The sequence below is a fragment of the Lissotriton vulgaris genome, chromosome 2_1 (genome assembly GCF_964263255.1).
Source record: "Lissotriton vulgaris chromosome 2_1, aLisVul1.2, whole genome shotgun sequence".
Lineage (NCBI taxonomy): Eukaryota > Metazoa > Chordata > Amphibia > Caudata > Salamandridae > Lissotriton > Lissotriton vulgaris.
The window spans coordinates 450,505,285-450,530,169 of NC_141687.1; the positions used below are offsets into that span (position 1 = coordinate 450,505,285).

Below are 24,885 nucleotides of genomic sequence, written 5' to 3' on the forward strand. Positions count from 1 at the left end.
GTAAAGTGCCTAATTCTAGCATTGCGAAATGCATTATTTTTACATTGTAAAGTGCCTGATTCTAGTGTTACGAACTGCATAGCATTGCAGTAGGACTGCAGTGGAACATTTAGAAGTGCTCATTAATATTGCCAGAACTTACAAGGGCTGGCCTAACAATCGACCAGGAGGAAAATTACAAATACGCATATGTTGGATTTATATTGTGTGGTCTTATTGTATATCTTTTTATATAAATGTATACTCGTTTTTATGAAACTCGTGTGGAGTCCATTTGTGGTGTCGTCATTGGGTTGCTCTGAGCATGGTTGCAAATACTTTACATATTTGCCTTGAAGATAAGCCTGGCTGCTCGTGCTAGTCTACCAAGAGGGTGAGCGGGGGCTATCTGAGAAGGTGTCCTTCCTTTCCCTGACGTGGAAACGAGGGTCCCTATTTGGCCCAATAGAATCCTACCTCAGCCAACCAGGGATCCCAGGTCTAACATGGTTGATGAGGGGTGATACTCTGAATCTGAGCCTAGGATGGTGGTTTCCGGTCCCGGGAGGATTTGACCTGGCAGTTGGTTCTGGACAGTTTCCATGGGAAGCATGGTCTAGACTGATTTGCATATGTCTGTGTACAATCTGGAATGGTGTGGTGAGCAAAAAAAAACAAAGGATATAGACCCAGATCTCTATGCTGGGGCAAGTGTTTGACATTGCTCAGCATTCCATCCATCATTTGTTCTTTTTTCAACTATCTAAAAGTAGAATTTTTAGAATTTACCATTAAAGATGATTTTAAATTGCAATTCTATTGAGACCAAACATGACATTTCTAACTTTTCAGAATCAAACTTAATCACTTATTAAATGTAAAAAGGTAACCCAATGTTATCCTATGGGAGAGGTCAGTCTCAGTATAGTGAGAAACACATTTTCTAGTTTTTCACTAACTGGGCTAGTAAAACTTAAAAGTAAATGTTCCACTTTAAAATAAAGTGCAACCTGCCCTAAGGGCTGTTTGGGGCCTACTCTCAGGTTGACATATGTTTTCAATAGGGAGGTTTAGAAATGCCAAAAGGCTTATTTAGCCAGGTTGAATTGGCAGTTTAAAGCTAAGCTGCACACAGGCTGCAATGGCAGGCCTAAGACATGTTTTAAGGGCTACTTAAGGGGGGGTCGGGGGGCGGGTGGGTTCTACAATAAGTGCTGCAGGCCCATAAGTAGGATTTAATCAATAGGCTTGGGTATGTGTACAACTTTACTAGGGACTAATAATGAAATTAAATGTGCCAATTGGGTGTAGGGCAATTTTATCATGATTAGAGGATTGAGCACAAGCACTTTAGCACTGGTTAGCAGTGGTAAAGAGCCAACAAAAAATATTTTCAGTGAAGAGGAAGTGAGAAAACAAAAAGGGCTGTCAGGTTATTTATGACTACAAAACCCTGTCCTTCTCCTCAAATTCCACAGTGTACGAAGAAGACAATTGTGGTTTTACTTGCAGTTTTTTATTTCACACTACTCTCCTTAGTTCTTGTGCTTCTCGCTTCCTTTTGAAACACACTCCAATATTGTCCTAGTTTCCCTTGTTGAGGGCAAACAGTAAAATATATCTGAGGATGCTAACCCACTTTGAGTATGTAGGAAAATATTCATAGGTATGTGTAACGATTGTCCATTGTTTATTATCTTCCACTCTACATAAATGTGTTTGTCTTTTTATTATTTTAAAAATACTAGTGTGTAATATTTAACTAATGGGGCTTGGAGGCAGCCGGCCAAGGGGAGGTCAGCCCCTTGTGCAATTTGGGGCAGTGATGCAGTCCATGGCCTGCCCCAGCTAGTTTTGGGTTAGTCTGGGATATTGAGATAGCATTACGGGACACTGCCACCACTTTTAGTTGGTGACATGGTGCCTGGGCTTAAAAAGCATTTTTGCAGCATTGTGCTTGCTTGTGCACCATCGTATTGCACTACAGGCCCTCAGGGCAGACTGTGGAGCAAGAGGGGCCACTCCTGTGTTCGGTGAGCAGCCCGAGGGTGCGAAGAGTGGGCCTGTGAAGCCCACTATGAAGATAAGCTGCCTGTCCGCCCCCAGGGGGAATCCAAACTCTGCCTCCTTGAAGGAGAAAGTGATTGGGGGAAGGCTGGCTGAGCTTCCTTAAAGGGACAGGCCTGTCAATGAGGAAAATGTGGGTGGAGGGGTAGAAGGGAGTGGTGATATTGAGCAGCAGGTGCCTATGTAAGTTGCTGTTACCACTAGGGAGGTGGCTGACAGGAATGCTTGGGAACCTTTTATGCAGGCAGAAAAGGGGCTGAGTGGGGGGGGGGCATTGGAATAAGGTCTTACTAGACTTGGGAGGGTGGCTTGAAAGGGCCCAGGCCCAATTGGGCTAGGAGTTTGCCATGTTGGGGGTGCAGGCTGCGTTTGACTTCTTAAGACCGCCCATCCGGGCGTGTCAGCACTAAGCCTTCTGGTTAATGTAGTCCCCAGTAAAATCCGTATTGGAAATGCTGCGCCTTATCCTCCAAATTAATTTTCCATTGGGTCGCTGGTTCGAGCAGGACCCGTTTGCGGCTGTATTTCCCCTCGACAAAACAGGTAAGTCGTTCCACAAGTCCGTCTCATGGGTAGCGAGGCACGCGGACCCACCCAGAAGCCCTTGAAGCACAGAAAACACCTGTGTGCAAACACAAAGCTGTTCCTCTCCCCAAGCCGAGCCGGTGATCAAGGGGGATTTGTCCCCGAAACGCGTATGGCATTTGGCAAAGAGACATTGCTGAGGAAAGCTGTTCCTGTTTTGTTGCTGCTGGCCAGAATAAACAAGGTGCAAACTAACGTCGAGTGGGTGCCTCCATTTGTGTGAGCAAAATCATATGGAATGTGTTGTGGCCTGCTCTGGTCACGGAGACACCCCACTGCCACCAGGGCGGGTCTACGCGCGCCTCGCTACCCAGGAGACGCACTTGTGGAACAACGTACCTGTTTTGGCGAGGGAAAATACAGCCGCAAACTGGTCCAGGAAATTGTGTCCTTCACAAGTGATCTGAAGAGACGGCGGAGACCACAACCCAAGTGCCAAATTCAAATCGATGGGTCATTGGTAACGGGAGTAATAGACACAGGCGCCACCGTCAATGTGATGGGGATACAGCACTACAAAGCACTAACCCGAGACCACAACTAACACCATCAAGAGTCCGGATATTGACGTATGGAAGCCAAGAACCACTCCCTCTGCGTGGGAAGATGGTAGAACAAGTCAAGTCCGAAGAGCGCGAAGTAACGGTGACGTTCCACGTCGTAGACAAAGAAGCTGATCTCCTAGTCGGAAGTCATACAGCAGAAGACCTAAACCTCATCGCGTTCGCCAACGCAGTAAAGAGCCTACAAACCGAAGATATCCTACAACTATTCCAATCGCTCTTTGAAGGCCTAGGGACAATCAAGAGGCCACCTGCGAAACTTCACATCGACAAAGCCATTCAACCAATCGTGCTAAGACACAGGAGAATTCCGTTCCATCTGTGAACAGCCATGGAACAAGAACTCTCCCAACTAGAGAAGCAAGGAGTCATTGAAAAAGTGACTGGCCCGACACCGTGGGTGTCACTGATGGTGACAGCGGAGAAGCCCCAACAGCCCGGGAAGATAAGAATTTGCATTGACATGAGAATGCCCAAAAAAGCGGTCAAAAGAGAAAAACATATCACACCGACAGATGATGACATCTTAGCGGACCTCAACGGAGTCCAGTGGTTTTCAAAACTAGATCTAAACGCTGGCTACCACCAGTTGAGGCTGGCAGAAGAGAATTTGAATTGAATTTAAAATCATTTCTATAGCGCACTTTTACCATGCGGTTTCATGGCGCTGTTGGATTGTGAGAGGCTGGCAGGAGCAGAGGGGGATTAAGCATTGTAGGCACGAGAGAAAAGAAAAGTTTTGAGACCCTTCCGGAACTCCATATAGGAAGATGACATGCGGAGTTCCGAGGGGAGGGAGTTCCAAAACGCAGGAGCAAGCACTGCAAATTTCGTACCACCAGTCCTTTTCTTGCTGAAGCGGGGGATAGTTAACAGAGCCTGATGAGTGGACCTAAGCTCTCGTCCAGGTATGTAGGGGGTGATGGCAGAACAGATGAATTCCGGGGCGGTGCCTGTTTTAGCCTGGAAGGTGGTGCAACCAAGTTTAAACAGGGCGCGCTCTTTCACCGGCAACCAGTGCAAGGCCTGCAGTAGGGGAGTGGCTCGATGGTATTTAGGCAGGCCATGAATCAGGCGGGCAGCCTGATTCTGCACTAGCTGCAGACGGCGAATGGCGTAAGCTGGGGCGCCATTATAAATGATGTTCCCATAATCAAGGCGCGAGAGCACCATGGCCATCACTATGATCTTTAGGGCGGGTAAAGAAAAAAAACGAGAAATCTTCCTGATGACTCGAAGGGAAAAGAAACAGGAGGAAACAACTGAACTAACCTGGGAGTGAACGGAAAGTGAAGGGTCCAGGGAGATGCCAAGGGTCTTGACCTTGGGAACTGGGAGCGGGGGAACACCAAGTGAGGAGGGCCAGTAAGAGGGGGACCAGGGGCTGCAACCACCTCTGGTCAAGACTAACTCCGTCTTGTCCGGGTTGAGTTTGAGGTGGTTGCAGTTCATCCAATCCTGGATGAACAACATGACGGATTGGACATTAGAGGCAGAGGAAGAGGGGTGGGAAAGGTTAAAAATTAGCTGGAGGTCATCGGCGTAGTTGAACACCGTGACCTCGAGCTGCTGTAACATAAAAATGAGGGGGTAGATGTATAAATTAAACAAAAGAGGGGAGAGGGAAGAGCCTTGGGGAACTCCACACGTGACCTTACGAGAGGCAGCGGTGAAACCAGCAAGATGGACTGCCTGAGCCCTGTCACTCAGGAAGGACTTGAGCCAGGCGAGGGCCAGGCCCTCTATGCCCGCCGCCTTGACACGGGTGAGGAGGATGGAGTGGTCCACCGTGTCAAATGCGGCGGATAGATCTAAAAGAATGAGGGCCTGGGGGACGTTGGTATCAATGCCCTCGCGTAGGCTGTCCATCACTGAGATCACTACCTTCTCCGTCGAGTGGAGGGAGCGAAAGCCCGCCTGCCGGGGGGAGAGGCAGTGGTTGGCTTCCACGTAGGTACTCAGGGCGCTGGTTACGTGGGTCTCCAAAACCTTAGCCAAGTAGGGTAGAAGGGAGATGGGACGGTAATTTGAAGGGGATGAAGGGTCGGCACCAGGTTTTTTTAGAATGGGAATAACTGCCGCAAATTTATGGGCAGGGGGGACAACTCCGGATTTAAGTGAGTCATTTAATAGTGTGAGGGGAGGGGTAGGACAGTGTAGGAAGACTTCACGCAAAATACGAGCGGGGGCAAAGTCTAGGGGGGAACCGGACTTTACCTTTTGAAGCAGGGGAAAAAGTGTAGCTGTGGTCAGAGGGGGGAGGGAAGTGAGTTTGGAAGTGATGACAGGGGGGGGAGGGATTGATGAAGGCCGGGGAAGGGGGGGAGATTTTAGCCTTGATCGTTGCGACCTTGTCAATGAAAAAATCGTTGAGGGAGTCGCAGAGTGGTTGAGAAGGGGGGATCAGGGCCGTGGCTCTGTTAGATGAGGCAAGCTCATGTACTGTGGCAAAAATCTCTTTGGATTGAGATTCTGCTGCTAGTATCCTGTTTGAGTAGAACAGGGTCTTGGCATCAAGTATGCTTTGTTTGTAAACTTTGAGCACAGAGAGGTAGATGGTTTTTTTGGCGGGGCAGTATTCTCTTCTCCATGCGCACTCTGCTCTGCGTGCGGAGAGAGTAGGTACATAACCACGTTCTCAACCCATTCAGGCCTCAGACGTTACAAACGATTACATTTCGGAATATCTTCAGCCGCTGAAATATTCCAGAACACCATCAAAGAAATACTGTCAGGCTTACAAGGAGTACTCAACGTCAGCAATGACATCTTAATACACTCAAAAACAAGCGAGGAACATCACCGCAGGTTGAGAGCAACCCTCAAAAGGCTGGCAGAACACGGAGTGACCCTGCACAAGGATAAATGCAAGTTTTTCCAGAAATCCATAGAGTTCTTTGGATATGTGTTCGATGCTGAAAGAGTCAAGGTGGACCCCCGGAAGTCCCAAGCTATCAAGCTTGCACCTGACCCGATGACAGCGTCTGAGGTGAGAAGCTTTTTGGGCATGGCCCAATACTGTGTAAGATTTATCCCAGGCCTAGCGACCATCGCAGAACCCCTCCGCAACCTGACAAAGAAGGAGAGCCCATGGAAGTGGGCCCGAGACGAGGAAGAGGCGTTCAACAAAATCAAAGACGCCCTGCTAGACGGAACCGCCATGGCGTACTTTGATACTGCGAAACGAACAGAGATTCTAGCAGATGCCAGCCCGGTTGGTCTGGGCGCATTACTGACACAAGAGACAGAATCAGGAGTGTGGGCATCTCTAGCCTTTGCCAGCAAGGCACTCACGGCAACTGAAGCAAGATATTCCCAGATAGAAAGAGAAGCTTTAGCTGTCAAATGGGCTTGCAGTCACTTCCACCTATACATCACTGGATGCCCGTTCCGAATGGTCACCGACCACCAACCACTAATACCTCTGTTCAAAGGTACTGTGCCCCATCCACCGCCTCGAATTGAACGATGGGCAATCCAAATACAACAATATCAGATGGACCTAGTCTATAGACCCGGAGCAAAGAACCCGGCCGATTTCCTATCCCGACACCCGGCTGCAGGGATAGTGACAGAAGACGAACAAGATGCCCACATATAAGAGTCAGTAAATATGATAGCCCAAGGATCGTGTCCACAAGCACTATCAGCTCTGACAATAGTGAACCAATACCCCACCGACATAGTGATTCAGAAAGTCATTAAAGCGTTTCAAGCAGGATCGTGGGATGGATTTCTACGTAACAACCAGGACTGGAGTGAAGTTGATCGATCTCGTCTAGGGAAATTTGGAAGGTACACAATGAACTCAGCATGGCGGAGAATGGTCTGATATTGAGGGGGTGCCGAATCGTGATACCTCTGACCCTCCAGGAGCAAGCAACGATGCTGGCCCACTCAGGACATCAAGGCACCCGACGAATGAAGGCCAGAATGCGCGAGAAGGTGTGGTTTCCTGATTTGAAGAGCGAAGTCGATAAAGTGGTAAAAAATTGCCGGGCATGCCAGCTGACTAGTGCCCCTGAAGCACCAGCACCTGTCATCACAGAAGACCCTCCGCCAGCCCCATGGTCATGGGTCAGCCTAGAATTTGGCAGTTTCCCCGACGGGAAAGTGACGGTAGTGCTTATAGACAGTTACACAAAATACCCCATTGTGGAGGTGGCTACATCCACTAGCTTCGTGAGCATCCAACCGATCTTGGACAAAGTCTTTGCTATGTTTGAATCCCGCAGATTCTCAAAACCGACAACGGACCCCCATTTCAAGGGAGTGATTTCAAGGAGTTCCTGCGAGGATTAGGAGTAAAGCACCATTGCATCACGCCACAATGGCCTCAGGCCAATGGCGAGGTTGAAAGATTCATGCGAACAATTAACAAGGTTCTGAGGTTTGCAACTGTGGAAGGCACTGACCCTGAGTGTGCGCTCCAACGCTTTCTCGGACAGTATCGAAGTACGCCCCACAGCCCCACGCTTGCGGGATCAAGGAAGGACTTACTTCCGATGGCCGATGGCCGAAGACTGGAGACCAGAACCCTACTCCCCTGAAGACACCCAAGGCTGAAGAAAGCAAAACAACGACAGGGCAAGCAAGAAGCGAAGAGCTCAGGAACGAGCACTCGCTCCAGGAGACACTGTACTAATCTGAGCCAGACGACCCGGCGGGAAGTTCCGTACTCCATATGAAGCTGAACCCTGGACAATCAAAACCACAAAAGGAACGGCAATCACTGTGCAGAGAAATGGAGAGGAGGTGACACGTAATGTCTCATGGTTTAAACGAATTCCATCTGATTCCGGCTGTGAAGAGCGAGCTGATGAACCACTGGCGGGCGAACCCGCTGAAGGTGGAGAAGAGCATGCCCACTCGGAATCACATACAGACGTGACTGCGCCAACGTCGTAATCTCCTCCCCGGCCAATCAATGCACAAGAGCAAGGCAGCGATATGATCTTCGACCCAATCCCAGACCCAGCCAGAAGCTGGCGGATTTTGCTTGTTAATGGTCATCGGCCTTTTGTGGTTAAAGGACTAACTTAGGAAGGGATGTAGCGCTCTAGTGGTCTGAGGGTCTCGGCTGAGCCCCGGAATCACATGCAAACATTGTAGCACCTTCTGGCCAGGCATGGCCAGAAGGCTATAAATAAAAGGACGGATGTCGCTCGTGACTTCCTGTCCAACCAACATTTACACTGTGTGGCATCTGATTCTTTATAATTGCCCTACCGTCCCTGTTGTTGTTGCCCCCCCTTTGCCATTTGCTAATTTTGCCCCCTGACACAGAGGTAGAGGTGCTGTTAGCTTACAACTTAAGCCCATATAGTACTGGTATTACAAGAAAAACAAACCAGCTTACCAGTCTTGTGTGTCCCAACAAAGGCAGGTTTGCCTGATCCAAAGTTTATACCGTGCGCCACATCCACAGCTGTTTGAGGAAGGCGGCGTTGTGCCATGATGCGTCCTGACGCCCATCACGTGATCAAAGTCATGTAACTTCGTCCGAGAAGTATTGCGCCCATGGCCGCTATATTATAATATAAAAAAGACACTGGCATGGACAGAATGAAAAGGGCAATGAAAATAAAAAGCAAGGAACAGAACCTTAAATGATATTAACAGTCATGAAAACTGCATCCATGCACAAATAAACCAATGTCAAAAAAAGAAGAAAAAGAAAAAAAAGTATGTCTGTTCGAAGGGCAGGGTGCCAGCCGATGCCCCATCCGTAATCAATGGTGAAGGAAGTAGCAATACCCATTGAGGAATACAGCACAGTGGTAAAAGTGTTGATATACCCGACACAAATAGTGTATACGTACTAGCCACCCCAGTCTTGTGTGTCCCAACAAAGGCAAGTTTGCCGGATCCAAAGTTTATACTGTGCGCCACATCCACAGCTGTTTGAGGAAGGGGGCTTTGTGCCATGATGCGTCCTGATGCCCATCACGTGATCAAAGTCATGTAACTACGTCCGAGAAGTATTGCGCCCATGGCCGCCATATTTTAATATAAAAAAGACACTGGTATGGACAGAATGAAAAGGGCAATGAAAACAAAAACAAGGAACAGAACCTTAAATGATATTAACAGTCATGAAAACTGCATCCATGCACAAATAAACCAATGTCAAAAAAAGAAGAAAAAGAAAAAAAAGTATGTCTGTTCGAAGGACAGGGTGCCAGCCGATGCCCCATTCGTAATCAATGGTGAAGGAAGTAGCAATACCCATTGAGGAATACAGCGCAGTGGTAAAAGTGTTGATATACCCGAGACAAATAGTGTATACGTACTATCCACCCCAAAACACTAAGCAGCAACACCGCAGTCATTTTGAGGGCAGAGTCAGCAGCGCACAAGACCAAAAAAGAATGCAATCATCCAGCCAATCCCAGGACAAACAAGCATTTCTTAATGCAATAGGACTCGTAAGTATGCGAGACATATTGCATTGGAAACGGGAGGGCGGGGGTCCAGGAACACACGAACGGGAGTGGTGGAAGTGAGGGGGCGAAAAGTCACAGACGTTGGGAGGGGGTGTGGGGGGAACACAGGGCCAAAATTAGCTTTGGAATAAAAGGGCCAGTAGCCATGGAAGGATATAAATGACAACAGGGCCATCAGGAGGAGGGACTTAACAAGCCTAAAACAAATCAAAATGCAACGTTTATGATTGAAGCCAATCAAAAATATGGCCGGAAAGTGGGCGGAGCTTTCCCCCACTATAGTGTATACTGCATGCCTCACAAACGGTGCAGCACATGCGCTGCAATGCTAGGTGAGACCTAAAAAAACAAGTGCAACCTATACCTCTAGCAGAGGTATCACCCGAGAACATCAGGAATGGCTGATGACAAGCCAGAAGAACAGTTCTTGTTACAGGGGAAATTCTTTTAAAATGCTCCCACCTAAAATAAAGAACCAAAGTGGGTGGCGGGAAGTTCCTATGAGGGGTGTGCAAATTGGCCAAGGGAGTGTATACACAAAGTAGTTGTCTGCTCACTGGGGAAGTTAATATGCAGTATGATCTGCTGGGTCACATTGTCCAATACGCTATCAAGGTGGAAAATGCAAAATCTAACACCGCAGCATCCTCAGAAACACAGCTGCATGATGCATCCTCAATGCAGACCTTCGCCTCTCAAGCCTTTTGTTGATGGCAACCTTGAAAATGATGCAGGACTTCACATGGCAGCTTCCTCGGAGTCGCTGCTGTGCGATGTATTCTCAACACAGAGCTTCATATCAGAAGCCCTTCATCGATTGCACCCTTGATTATGATGCAGGACATTGCATGACATCCCTGCAGCTTCATTTGAACCGCAGTTGCACAATGCATCTTCGGTGCAGTAACTCCCAATGCTATGGTTTAAGGAACTTTGTGAAGTGGGTCTAACTTGGTTCCGATATCAGGCCTATACTCCATCATGGTTGGCTTGAATTTGTGACTTTGTCTTGGTCCAGCATGACCAGAAAAGCACAGTTGGTGCTTTGTGCTTCTAAGGCCCTATTTTCACTTAAATCTTTTTAATATTGCATATCCCCAGTTCTACTCAATTAATTCTTGTGTCAAATAATGTATTAACTTTAACTCTACTCTTCTAAATTGGTGTGGCATTTTTCTTGTGCTGTGTTTTCACTTACTATGGCTTGAAATGCTGCATACATACTTTACACATTGCCTCTATGTTAATCCTAACTGCTTTTGTGCTAAGCTACCAGAAGCTTAAGCACAGGTTAATTTGGGGTTTGCTTGTGACTTCACGTTGACAGAAATTGTTGTTGCTATATTCTTGGATAACAACTCGGCTCAGGTCCCCTGTATGCTTCCTCACTACCACTGAAGCATCATCCACAGATTCCAGCCACAAACAAGCCAAAGACCCTCTCACAGATTACCCCTAAAGAACACACTCTATGGGGGGGCATTTACACTGACAACATTCAAATCACTGGTAGAGTTCCAAGGCAATACTGCACAAACCCCCCTGTTATGTTTCAGAATATACCCCAATATAGGCCTGGGTAGTCACCTAACCTTTCACCTACATTTCCCTGCCATTGTACTACATAATGGGTTTTGGTATTGACTTTTTACCTAATTGAGGTGATGCATAAATGTTGTGTGGTTTTCCCAGAAAACTAGCCTCATTTATTATGCATGAGGATTCTCAGAATCACAGCAGGATTACCATCTTCTGCATAATAACTATGTATAAGGGTCAGCCCTTTAGTCATCCTCGGCCAACATGACACAGCAAGGTAGAACCCCTGAGGGTACCTTTTGGGTGCATATATAAACCATATCTTTGCTGGGGCAGGCAGAGGAGAAAGACTTCCATGCTGACGCACTGACGCGAGAGGCTGAGGTTCCTGCTCGCAGACAGTGGCCTAACATCTCAAGCGGGTGTCCATCTCAAGACCAAGATGGGGTCCCACAGTCTCTCACTTCAGGTAATGGAGTTGTCTTCAGTCTAAGGGGATTTTTGGCTCTACACCTACATACATGCTATGTACATCTAGTTATAGTTGCATCAAATGAGTATGCATTACTACTGTCATGTATTTATCTACCTGCCTGTTTATATTGTTTTAGCACTATGGTAGGAATCTACCATCCATTTACTCGCTGGTGCTTATAATCATTTATATCTGTTTATGTATTATGGTTGTTTCAGCACACCTATTTTACACTAGAATGCCACCAGCTTTTTGAAAACGTCCCCACCGCTTATTCTGTGTATCTTTCTGAGACAAAGTGAGCACGAGTGACTGAGAAAAAAGTCATGTACTGTTTCTACCATCTCTGATGAGACAGGGTTGTCATGTTCAATAGTTGCCAAGAACTATTTTCTCGTTGTTAAGAGGAGTTTACAGTGGCACCGTGAGTTAGCTTGTATATAGGCGAACATACCCAGTGGGGGTGTTTGGAATCAGTCTGGACACCAATCCCACAGTCTGTGTTGTCTAAACACGCAAATCCTATATAGGTTTATGGGAACTACATGACACCCCTTGACACTTTCCTTTACTACTGAATAAGAGAACCGATTTGTGAGCACTCTCCGAGTTTTCCACAGGAGCCATCTGCCTGGCTGGTGTTTGAGACCCTCCTCATATCCACCTCTGCTAATCTGCCCATTTTTAGGCTTTACCACGCCACTCTGGAGGACTGTTGTCTAAACGCACAAATCATATATAGGTTTATAGTAACTGCACGACATGGAGCCGCCAACATTGGCTTGATACGTATTTAACAGTAAAATCTGAGTAGTTCTGTTGTGCTTTCTTAGAGACCCCTACTCACATTTACCCAAGGACTTCTGGAGTGGGAATTAAAAATCCACCACAGCTGAGTAGGCATATCCTATGCATTGGCTGTAGGTTTATTCAAGCTTGAAAGACAAATAGTTCCTATTGTGCAAAAAACCTTATCTCAATTTCCTTGAACATTTTTCAACAATGGCTGACGAAGACAGCTCTGCACTAGCACAATGTGCAAAGGCAGGGAAGGAAAGCGAACAAGAAGGTGAAATCAACATTTCAGAAAATGTCAAAATCCCCTTACTTTAAAGTTAGCAAACTATGGAGTCACAGCTAGGGGTGGGACAGTAACGTTCGTGATTGAGGCACACGAGTCCTACAAAACATAGGTATTATATTCATGGGTGAAATTCCCACCAGCAGATGCACGCACACGCACAAACACATTTCATTCTTACACTAAAAATGAAACACCAGATGAATATTGTCCATAAGAGGACACTGAAGTTCTGCTCACTTAACAAGAGCACATAAACTGGTTTAAAGGTACCCTCCCACACACAAAAGATACAGTAAGACTCGGTCTGCTCGGTAGAGATGGAGCCACTTGTTTGGTCCTAGAGGGTTACACTCCGCATCCAGACATTGACACAATGCTGGTAGCTGGCGTACGTCCAGTAGGCAAAGAAATACTAAAACTTTCCAGAAATGTGACACAGTTCATTATAAGAACACTCAAACTAAAACTTTAGCCAACAAGGGACAGCAGGACAAATTCAGGGGTCTGCAACTAAGCTCCACAAACGCTACACCCAGCTACGGGTAAAATGCCGACTAGACATGAGCAAGTGCCATTCTGGATAGCTTAGAAAATAACACAGTTAGAGGCAGTGTTTACACATACAAGCCCTCCAGAAAAACACAGAATGCTAGCAATTGGCTTGCCTATGGGGATAGCACCCCAAATAGAGGATTTTTTCTCCTGGGGTACAGCTTTTGCTGCCATATATAACAGAACTCATGGTATATCTTCAGTACCAGTAATACCAGATATATTAAGACAAATACAGAGTGAGTACAGAGCAGAACCTGCTCTGAACTAAGGGATGAAATTGTTAGGAAATTTTGCCCAGGTGTAAACCATTAAAAAAAGGCTAGGCAGCAGCAGTGGCAATACGCCAAAGCTTGAGGAACTTCACTCCTTTACAACAGGAATGTGATTTACCTAAAATGATCGAAGACACATATGCCGAATTAGGTAGAGGTAGTTTGGTAGCTAGGGCAACAAAACCTCAACTCATGGGTGGTCCTGTAAAGGACAGCACTAAGCAAGCACCCGATTCTTCCAAGATAAAATGGGACAATAGGAAACAAAAGAATAGAGAGAATAGGTCACAATCCATGGGAGGGTCTCCTCAGCAGGAGCCCTCCGAAAGGAGGTACAACCTTAGGAATGGTGATAACATTAAAAAGCCTGATAGGTATCAGGATACTGGTACTTGTTCCTGTTATTACTTTCAGGGTCCATAAAAAACCTCTGAGAGGGAAGGACGGTCTGAACACAAACAAGAAGAATGGAAAAAGTCCAGAGACACACAGTGTACTTCAGACTGTAATATCAAAAAGGAAGGGAAACAAAAATCAAAACCTCAATTTAAAAAGAAGAAGGTTAGACATGCCCAGTAATCCGAGGACTCACCTTCTGAGCGGGTAATGGGCTCTAAGAATGCTAGACGGTGCAGCAGAAGTAAAATAGCTGTCCAGAACCTGATGGAATTTCTGGTGACAGCGAAGTTGAATGAACATATCACGGTGGAGACATCTGATACTAGGGTAAGTGTCCCACACCAATTATATGAAATAACGCTCCAAATGGAGGGGGACAAACATGGAAAAATGTAACGTTTCTTTTGGTAGTACCTGACTTACCACTATAACATTCACTTGGCTAAGAAAGATTGACTGCCAGATATTGTTATGGTTTGCCCAAAGGAGAAATGGTAGTTCTAACAGCTTTTTCTGACCTCATTCCAACATACGTAAAACATACATATATGCAGGAGTGTGTAGTACCACTTGCTTCAGCATTATATCGCAACCATGTCGGGTGGGATGCTGAAAACCTCACCATGTAATCCCAGTAAAAACTACGACAACTCCACAGAGACAGTACACTATTAAACAAGAAGCAAAAAAGCAAGTCTGGTACATCTTATATCAACTTGAATACCAAGATAAAAACTTGCACTTCTTCAATGAATAATCCTTTGTTCCCTGTAATGAAACTTGATAATTCATACCACCTAATATTAGACTACAGACATCTGAACATATGCACAAAAACATTTGCAGTACAGACACAAACAGTGCTGCACTAATAAATAACATTGTGCAGAAAAAAATACAAAACAACACTGGACATCTCAAATGGATTTTTCTTCCAAAATATAGTGCCCGAGAGCAGATATTTGACAGCATTTTCTGTGCTCGAATCTCAGCCTCAATCTGTCGACTGCCACAAGGGTATTAGAATAGCCCTGGGTTGTTCTCAGCTAGGGTAACTGATTTACTTCAAAATTTGGCTGAGGAGGCATTTTCCTACGTATATGATATTTATCAAACAGATAATGATTTAAAGGATCATTTGACCAGGGTGAGCAACATCATTTTGGGATTCGCCTTTGAGCGCTACAAATTCAACTTTAAAAAATCAAAAATAGCCTTAGCCTCCTATTTTGGGGATACGAGCTATCAAGTGAAGGGAAAAGCATAGCAGTTAACTTTTTTAAAAAGTGTGCACTGCTCCAACCTCCAAAGTCACTGAAAAATGTACAATCTATATTGAGAATCCTAAATGTTGGCAGAACATACATTTTGGATTACGCAGAAAAAGTAAAACCTTTTTTTGATTTAATCAGACCTGATTTTTCAATTAGACATTCGACACAGTAACACACAGATATCCTTTGTTCCTTACAAGCTGACATATAGACTCAAAACACCTACACATTACTGGTGCTAATACGAACGGATCGGGAATTTCCCACACTCGTAGTGTGCGATTCATTTTAATGTGTACAGTCATGCAATGAATATCTTTACTAAGCATGGGCTGAAAATTCGTTCCGCTCGCGGAATTTGCGGATTTTCCGCGATTTCACGATCCGCGAATCTCGCAAAATTGCAGTAAAATCCGCGAATCAGCGGGACGAATTTTCAGCCAAGCGCTTGCAGGATTACAGCAGCAGGTGCAAAAGTTGAAGCTAATTTTTTGTAACCTTTTACAAAAGGATTACAAAGAAATTTACTTCAACTTGGGCACCTGCTGCTGTAAGCATGTAAGTGCTTCCTCGCGCCTCGTTGCCTACTTGCAACTATTCTCTGACCCTGCTCTGACCCTTGAAGCAGGGTCAGAGAATAGTTACAAGTAGGCAATGAGGCGCATGTCATGAAAATTAAACCTCAACAGGAAGCACTGATAGATATAAAAACAAGCATTTGCAATGCAATAGGTCTCGCATTAGGAAAGTTTGAGCTATTGGTCTTGTAAATGACAATTTTTTTATTTATGTGTTGGTTTTGAAAATAGCTAAATTAATAGCTTTGTCATTTACAATGCCAATAGTTATAACTTTTCGCAAATGTGACACCTATAGCATTTGTAATGCAACATGTTTTATATTTACGTGACTTAGATGTATTGATATTACAAATTACAATGGCTTTTAATTTTTTTAAATAATTAATACTTAAATAAAAGTGATTTTAATTTATAATGGCAATAGCTTAAACTTTTGTAAATAACTTTTGTGAAGATTATGTTCAGTGTATTTTATTGTGACGAAAATCCAAGAACAGAAGTGAAATATTAACATCTTTTTGTGACATTTGTAATAAAGCTTGAAACATTGAGAGAACACATTTGAACCAGTTGTTGTTGAATGGTTGCGCAGATTGATGCTGGGGTGGCGCTGAGTGGTGCTGTGGTGGTGCTGAGTGGTGCTGTGGTGGTGCTCAGTGATAATGTGGTGGTGCTGAGTGATGCTGTTGTGGTGCTGAGTGGTGCTGTGGTGGTGCTGAGTGGTGCTGTGGTGGTGCTGAGTGATAATGTGGTGGTGCTGAGTGATAATGTGGTGGTGCTGAGTGATGCTGGGGTAGCGCTGAGTGATGATGTGGTGATGCAGAGGGCAGAAAGGCACAAAAAGCAGTCTAACAAAGGGCAGAAGGGCAGAAAAACAAGAGAACACCGAGTCTAACAGAGGGCAGAAGGGCACAAAAAACCAGTCAAACAGAGGACATAAGGGCAGAAAAACAAGTGAAAAACGAGTCTAACAGAGGGCAGAAGGGCACAAAAACGAGTCTAACAGAGGTCAGAAGGGCACAAAAAACGAGTCTAACAGAGGGCAGAAGGGCAGAAAAACAAGGGAAAAATGAGTCTCACATCAGGCAAAAGGGCACAGAAAACGAGTCTAATAAGGGGCAGAAAAACAAGGGAGAAAAATGAGTGTAACAGAGGGCAGAAGGGCACAAAAAACGAGTCTAACAGGGGGGCAGAATGAATCCGGCCCTGCGTGTTTGTCCACGAAGATGCCACCATGCTGTGCAATACCTCTACTCAACTGGAGTACTTTCTACTGTCTAATCAGTAAGTGCTCCCTCGTTGGCTAAATGTATAGGGGCAGATTTACAATAACTGGCGCATCCCCAGGAATGCGTACAGTTATTGTGCGCCGCAGCTCCGCCACCCATGGTCCGCGGCTTTTAAAATGCGGCGCACCATGTGGCAAAAACGGCACAGATGCGTCACGCATCTGTGCCGTAAAAGCAGCGCATTGCTTGAGCTGCGTTGCAAGCGCGACGCAGATCCAGCAATGCTCTGGGGGGCCCTATCTCCCCAATGCTGTGTCAAGCCTTGCACCTGCTTCAAGCAGGTGCAGTGTTTTGACGCAGCATTGGCCTAAAAGTGACTGAGTGAAATCTTGTAGATTTCACTCAGCCACTTTTAGGAGGCGTTCCTGCGCAGGAACGACCTCCCCTGCGCCGGAACGCCTTCCTGATGGCGCAGGGCTTTACAACGTTACACATCTCTCAGATGCGTCACGTTGTTAATACCCCGCACCATGGCGCATCTTTTGTGATGCCGCTGCGTCACAAAAGTTACGCAACTGCGGCGCAAGCGGCTTGTAAATCTGCCCCATAGTGCTTTTACTACACTGTAGCTGCTTATAGGGCCAGAAGATGTGTCTCCAGTGACCATGTGTGCCTGTGCTTGTGTTACAGGCACACATGGTCACTGGAGACACATCTTCCGGCCCTTTACGCAGCTGCAGTGTAGTAAAAGCACTCTACATTTACCCAATGAGGGAGCACTTACAGGATTAGCCAGTAGAAAGTACACCAGGGCAAATCGCAAACAAATCAGCGAATTCGTGGATTTTTTTTGCGATTTCACGGGAAATCCACGAATTCGCGGAACGCTAATTCGCAAATTTCACCCATGCTTAAATTCTTTACTACTGGGTTCAGAATGGGTTTAAAGGCTCAAAAGGTTGCACAAGAAAATACAAAATGCTTTCGGAACAAGTGGCAGAGTTGAAAAAAGACTTTCCGAGAGCTCACGTGATACACACGCTGAGTCATCAAAGTGATGGCGTTCACGTTGAAGGGATTTCATTGGCCGATGAAGCTGCGAAAGGGGCAGTGCGAACTGCTGCCGTAACTGCAATCACTCATTCTTTTCTGCCATCAGACCGAGCAATAGTATGTTCGCAATGGTGCCAGAACCACGTCGGAAGCCAGACTGGTTAATGGGAATAATTTTATTACTATCGGACCAGCTAATTAGATATGCCAAGATTATTGAGGCATAATATTTTGCTACGGCATCGATTAGAGCTATTAACCGATATTTGGCTGGGCCAGTTCGTTCCCCTCCCTTGAATAATGGATTTATTATTAAGCCTCTCCAGATGTCTGGCTGTTATTTAGAGTGCTCACTTCATCGAACAGACGAGGCAGCAATGCCTTCGACCTCCATTGTATGTGCTTGCGCTGTACGGATGGCTGAACTTGACAGTACAAAAGCAATTCTTTCTTTTGCGAACTCGGTGAATAGGGAGAGCTGCAATGCGCTCTCTTTCTCAGATGTTACTGAAAAAGTAGCAGTTAAATGATCTTCCCAGGCTTGTTCTGTCATGCATGTCGAATTGATCGCTTTTGGCAATCTTGCTAGGGAATTCACTTGATCCCAAAAAGCTTTGGGATTAGATCTTCTAGCATTGTATAAAAGGGTTGCCCAAAACTTGTCCTGCTGCAGTTTACTGTCCACACAGAATTGTTCTTTATATTGCTTTTTAAGTTGATGTATTTGCTTCTGTTTCATTTTTGATACATAACCACCCCTTGTTGATCCAATGGCAGCGCATAGGTTCTTTCTTATGATTGTAGCGTTAAGACTCAAAAATCTTCGTGGATTATGCCTCTTGTTTCGATTTAAATTTGTTGTTTTAGCATCCTTAGGGAGTTTTGTTAAAAAGGTAACCCAGGTTTCTATCATCCTACCGTTTAGTGAGTCTTGGGATGTCCACAGCTCCTTTGTCCTCTCAGCAATTTGGGGAAGTGTATTACTAGTCTATTGTAGTCTTCTCATATTTATCATTGATATAATTCCAAGCTCAGGTACAGCTTCCAAATGCCTTGGTCATGGGTTTGACAGTTCAAGATGTTGCTTGGAACCTGCGCACTTCACGTAGCCCCACTACGCGCCGCATGCCCCCCTCCCCTATATAGCTAATTTAATGAAATGGGCAAAGATAAATACATAAAATACACTTACCTTGTGCGCGATGTCCCGGGGCTCCCTCTGCTCGTTCGCGGCGCCGTCTTCTAACCAATGCGCATGCGCTGGCTCCCGCGCATGCGCATTGGTTAGAAGATGTCGCCGTGAACGAGCAGAGGGAGCCCCGGGACGCCGCGGACAAGGTAAGTGTATTTTATGTATTTATCTTTGCCCATTTAATATAATATAGCTATGTTCGGGAGGGCGGGAGGGAGGCGGGTGGCGGGCAACTTCGCTACGCCCAAGGAGTGGGCGTAGTGTTGCCTACTTCGCCTACTTTGCAAAGGGCGAAGTAGGCGACACTACGCCCACTTTGTGGGCATAGCGAAGTTGCCCGCCCAGGCTTACTCAGCACTCGGCTGATGCTCGAACTGTTGTAAAAGATTTGTGAGTCTTTATAGGGCCATACGGAGTTGGCACATTAAATTATGACCGTGGCCATGCATTTTGCTTTCAGGCTTACAAGGAAGCCATGGGAAGTTTGGGGGAGGCACTTCGGTACTCCTATCCGTACCATCCCGATGGAATTTGGGTTGTTAAGAGGAAAAACCAGGACTTAAAGCAATCTTTAACAGCAATGGTATTAGATTTGGGTTGTAGTTGGGTCAATCACCTATATGGGGTCCACAGGGCGCTAAATAATATGCCAAGATGCTCCCGAGGAGGTGTCACTCCTTACGAAGTCCTATTTGGAACAAGAATGTGGGTACCTGATCTTGATTATGAAAGCACAATGGCGGATGAAAAATCTTTTTATATCGATAAATGTTTGGCTGTTTTACAGGATTAATGAATTCGGGGCACTATAAACAACATGCAAATAAAACGCACCGCCACTGAGGACGTAAAATCTGCCACGACAAGATTTAAATGTAATTGTAAATGTTGTGCTTTTATATAGCCCACGTATCACCCCCCAAAGGGGTCTCAAAGCGCTGTGCACATACCGCTGTGGAACCCTTTCTGGCCTTTCCCTGTGAAGTGCCCACTCCTGGGCACCCCCAAGGTGAAGCCAGGCATCCTAGCGCTGTTGGGGCCTGGATCCCAAAAGTCGGGATCTGGTCAGAGAAAAGATTGTGGACAAGTAAGAATTTGGGCCATCCTACAGAAAATATGTACCTGTCCTTGCTGTTGAAGGAACAAGTACAGTACTTCATTCACCTCTTGTCGGCAAGAAAGAAAAGAGATTCATCTCAATTGATCTGATCAAACCACACTATGTGGCCGATCCTCAATAACAGGCCACATGGGCTACTGAGTAGCCACCGTTCTCCTCTCCCAACCATACAAGAAGTTCAGTCAGAAAGACTTATAACATTCAAAGAATCTACAATTCGAAGCAATGGAGTTTCCAGCAAATAAATGGAACTTGCTCCTATTGAAATTGAAAATTCAAATGAAACACAGCTATCAATTCGGCCTACCATCGTCATCTACATCAAAATTACTCTGCCAGTTCAATGATAGCTGCTGAGCTACCAAAGATAGATCTGACTGTATCTGGCTATTTCATTGATTTCAACACTTTTTTCTCTGGGACCAAGTCAACCTGGTCCACTGCCAGCTCAATCTTCCCCCAAACAACAACTTCATGATTTCTACATTTTCCTGAAAAATAAATATCTAGTTTCACTGTGGCTCCAGCTCTGGACAATAACTGGAATACTGTTCCTACTCTTCTGGATAGACTTAGTGACTGTCTTTTTCTTACTAGTGAATGGACACTGTCTTCCAGAACGCTCCACCATATCACGTGTGAACTTGGTACTGAAACCTCAGATGTCATCTCATCGTGAACAGAGAGATCTGTCCTATGTGAACATTACAGCAGTTTCCGTTCCTGATGGAATAGTATGCGACAGGGTTTCATGTGATGTATTTGGTCCCACTCAACTTTTGAAAATACCACATATATTAAAAAATTCTACCAATGATATCATTACCTCCTGTTCATACTCTGACGATTGGGATTTTGAAACTGTTAATAATATGTTGTCTGATTTAGAATTCACTGCAGCATTTGTGAAAAATTATATCTTTGATGGCTCTTCTGACTTTAATGCAATGTACAGTTATCAACACTATGGTCATCATTTTTTGCATAAAACAAGTGCCCCACATAATGTTCTCACATACCACCATTGGGAACATTGCCCAAAACCACCGAAAGGTAGTTCACAAAAGTTTTCACAAAAGTTTGCTTATTTTTCTGGATTTAATACATCAGATCCACTCTGATATTATGATAAGCTTGCACCTAAACCTGATAAAAAAAAGTATGCTCACTAACACGAAACGGATATACTCTGCATCCTTTATTGCCCAACTATCTGAACAGGGTTTCAGTTTATTCAGGGGTACCACATAAGGGTTTGGTATACATAGGCCTGACTCACGCTATGTACAATGGGAACATCCGGGGTTGGTGACATCATACAGTGTTGGGAAGTTATGCCTAGATTGGCTAAGAACCTCAACACTGGGTCTCAAGGCGCTTGGGGGAGGGGGGTCCTCTACTGTTCGAACAGCCAGGTCTTGAGTTGCTTCCTGAAGGAGAGGTGGTCTTGTGTTAGGCGGAGGTGGATGGGGAGGGAGTTCCACATCTAGGCAGCCAGGTAGGAGAAGGATCTTCCTCCTGTTGTGGCTCTTCGGATGCGGGAAATGGCGGCGAGGGCGTGGTTGGTCGATCGTAGCTGGCGGGTGGGAGTGTAGAAGGTCAGGCGGTCGTTGAGGTATCTGGGGCCTTGGTTCTGGAGAGCTTTGTGTGCGTGGGTGAGGAGTCGGAATGTGATTCTCTTGCAGACGGAGAGCCAGTGCAGGTCTCTCAGGTGTCCGGCGATGTGGCTGTGTCGGGGATGTCCAGGATGAGTTGTGCTGAGGCGTTCTGGATGCGCTGGAGTCTTTTCTGAAGTTTGGCTGTGGTTCTGGCGTAGAGGGAGTTGCTGTAGTCCAGTCAGCTGGTGACGAGGGCCTGGGTGACCATCTTCCTGGTTTCAGTGGGGATCCACCGGAAGATCTTGCGCAGCATGCTTAGGATGTTGAAGCATGACAAGGAGACGGCGTTGACTTGTCTGGAGAGGGAGGAGTCTAGGATGAAGCTACGGTTGCGTGCGTGGTCCGTTGGTTTGGGTGCGTTGCCCAGGGCAGGGGGCCACCAGGAGTCGTCCCAAGAGGAGGGTGATGATCCCAGGATTAGGACTTCCGTCTTATCTGAGTTCAGTTTCAGGCGGCTGTTTCTCATTCACTCTGCTAGGTCTTTCATCCCTTCATGTAGGTTAGTTCTGGCGGTTGTGGGGTCGTTGGTGAGGGAGAGGATCAGCTGGGTGTCGTCGGCGTAGGAGATGATGTTGAGGTTGTGTTGGCGTGCGATGGCTGTGAGGGGGCTCATGTAGACGTTGAAGATGGGGGGGGCTGAGTGATGATCCTTGTGGTACGCCGCAGATGACTTCAGTGGCCTCGGATCTGAATGGGGGGAGGCGGACTCTCTGGGTTCTTCCGGCGAGGAAGGAGATGATCCACTCCAGTGCATTCTCCTGGATTCCGACGTTGTTCAGGCGCTGCACTAGGGTGCGGTGGCAGACCGCATCGAATGCTGCGAATAGGTCCAGGAGGATGAGGGACGCTGTTTCCCCGTTGTTGAGCAGGGCTCGGATGTCGTCGGTGGCTGCGATGAGGGCGGTCTCGGTGCTGTGGTCGGTTCCCTGGTTACCCCATTATATCATAATGGGGTGCCCTTAACCTCAGCCTTAGAGACTTTTGACCTCCAGGTTTCAAGGTCCTCTACTGAGATATAGGCACTTGTACGAACAAATTGCCCTTTCCATTTAGGAGAAATGGTCCAGCGTATCTTTAACATGTCTGATATGAAGGGTATAGTGCACATATTTAAGGCCATAGGTTCTGGACTGTTAAGCACCTTTGAGACAGTCTTCGGAGTAAATCCAGCACTCCGTATTTGGTACCATTTTTGAAGGGCTTCCGCTAATCCTGCTACTAGTCATAGTAATCCTAATTTACATTTTTCTGCTACGCAATGCATGTCCCAGTTATCTAGGAAATGGAAAAAACACTCTTGGAGCGACTTTACCATGAGCTCTTGGTACTTCATCTTGGCGCACCTCGACTTCGGGAGCTAAGCGAGTCTTGGTTTCTATCATTTCAACCAGTCTGGATTGAGTGTGTTTTGCCTGTTCTCCGCTGCTTGTTCTGCAAATAAGAATGCGTGTTGGACCTCTGTCTAACACTTTCATCAGTTGCGCCACCGGACGTGGATGCATTGCTAAACCTGTTAATGGCTCACAAACTGCAGTGTACGGAGCATATTCCAAAGTTGATGTCAGCATACTTAGAACCACCGCAGGATACTTCAGCTCCTGTTGGAATGGATACCGGCTCGTCTACAGGAATACAGGCTTTGGATGTTTCCACTGCTTCCTCTGCATCGGTTGTGGGAACTGAAGATCATCATCTTTGCTCAATCAACATAATCTGCGAGTTGTTACAGGGACGGTTGTCTGCAAAGGCAAGCAGCAACTCCCACACCGAACACATAAACATTTGACTCTCCGTGTGCTGGGAAGAATTCGTCCTTTTTCCAAATCAACCTAAATTGGCATTTTAAACACACTTTTTCTCTACTATTACTATGACAACATGGCTGTCAAAGGCTTTCATTTACTCGAGCCATAGATAAAAGAACATATTTTAAAGGACTTTTAGAGTTTTAGCAATATTTTATACATTTTTTAGAACTTTTACTATGAACAGTTATTATAATATTTTATGACTGAAAGGACATTCCTTTTTAGTTTATATAGTATATCGTCCAGTCGGATGAGGAGTGGAAGTTTTGTAATGTACGCCAGTTTAGGTCTGGCTAGTCACCAAACTTTTCACATACATTTCCCTGCCTTTGTACTACATAACAGGTTTCGGTATTTACCTTTTACGTAGTTAAGGTGCTGCATAAATGTTGTGTGGTTTTCCCAGAAACCTAGCCTCATTTATTATGCATGAGGAATCTCAGAATCACAGCAGGATTACCATTTTCTACATAATAACTATGTATAAGGGTCATCTTTTTTGTCATCCTCGGCGACATGACACAGCAAGGAAGAACCCCTGAGAGTACCTATGGATATATATATATATTCAGCATATCTTTGCTGGGGCAAGCAGAGTAAAAACATTTCCATGCTGACACACTGACACGAGACACTGAGGTTCCTGCACGCAGACACTGCAGCTCACAGTGGTCTGACATCCCTCACGGGGTGTCCATCTTGAGACCAAGACGGGGTCCCATAGTCTCTCTCTTCAGGTAATGGGTTTGGCTTTAGCCTAAGGGGATTCTTGGCTCTAAACCTACATACATGCTAGGTACACCTAGGTACATCTACTTAGGGTTGCACCATAGGAGTACTCATTATTACTGTCATGTATTTATATACCTGCCTGTGCATATTGTTTTAGAGCTATGGTTGAAATCTACCATCCATTTTCTCTGATGGTGTTTATAATCATTTATATCTGTTTCTGTCTTATGGTTGTTTCAGCACAGCTATTTTACACTAGATTGATGCTGGTTCA

General features: G+C 45.7%; 1 protein-coding gene across 4 annotated transcripts in view; it reads left to right on the forward strand.

Moving 5' to 3' along the window:
* Window positions 1–24,885, forward strand: part of GULP1 (GULP PTB domain containing engulfment adaptor 1) — a 2,138,858-nt gene that overhangs the window by 389,520 nt on the left and 1,724,453 nt on the right. The gene's annotated exons all lie outside the window — the stretch shown is intronic.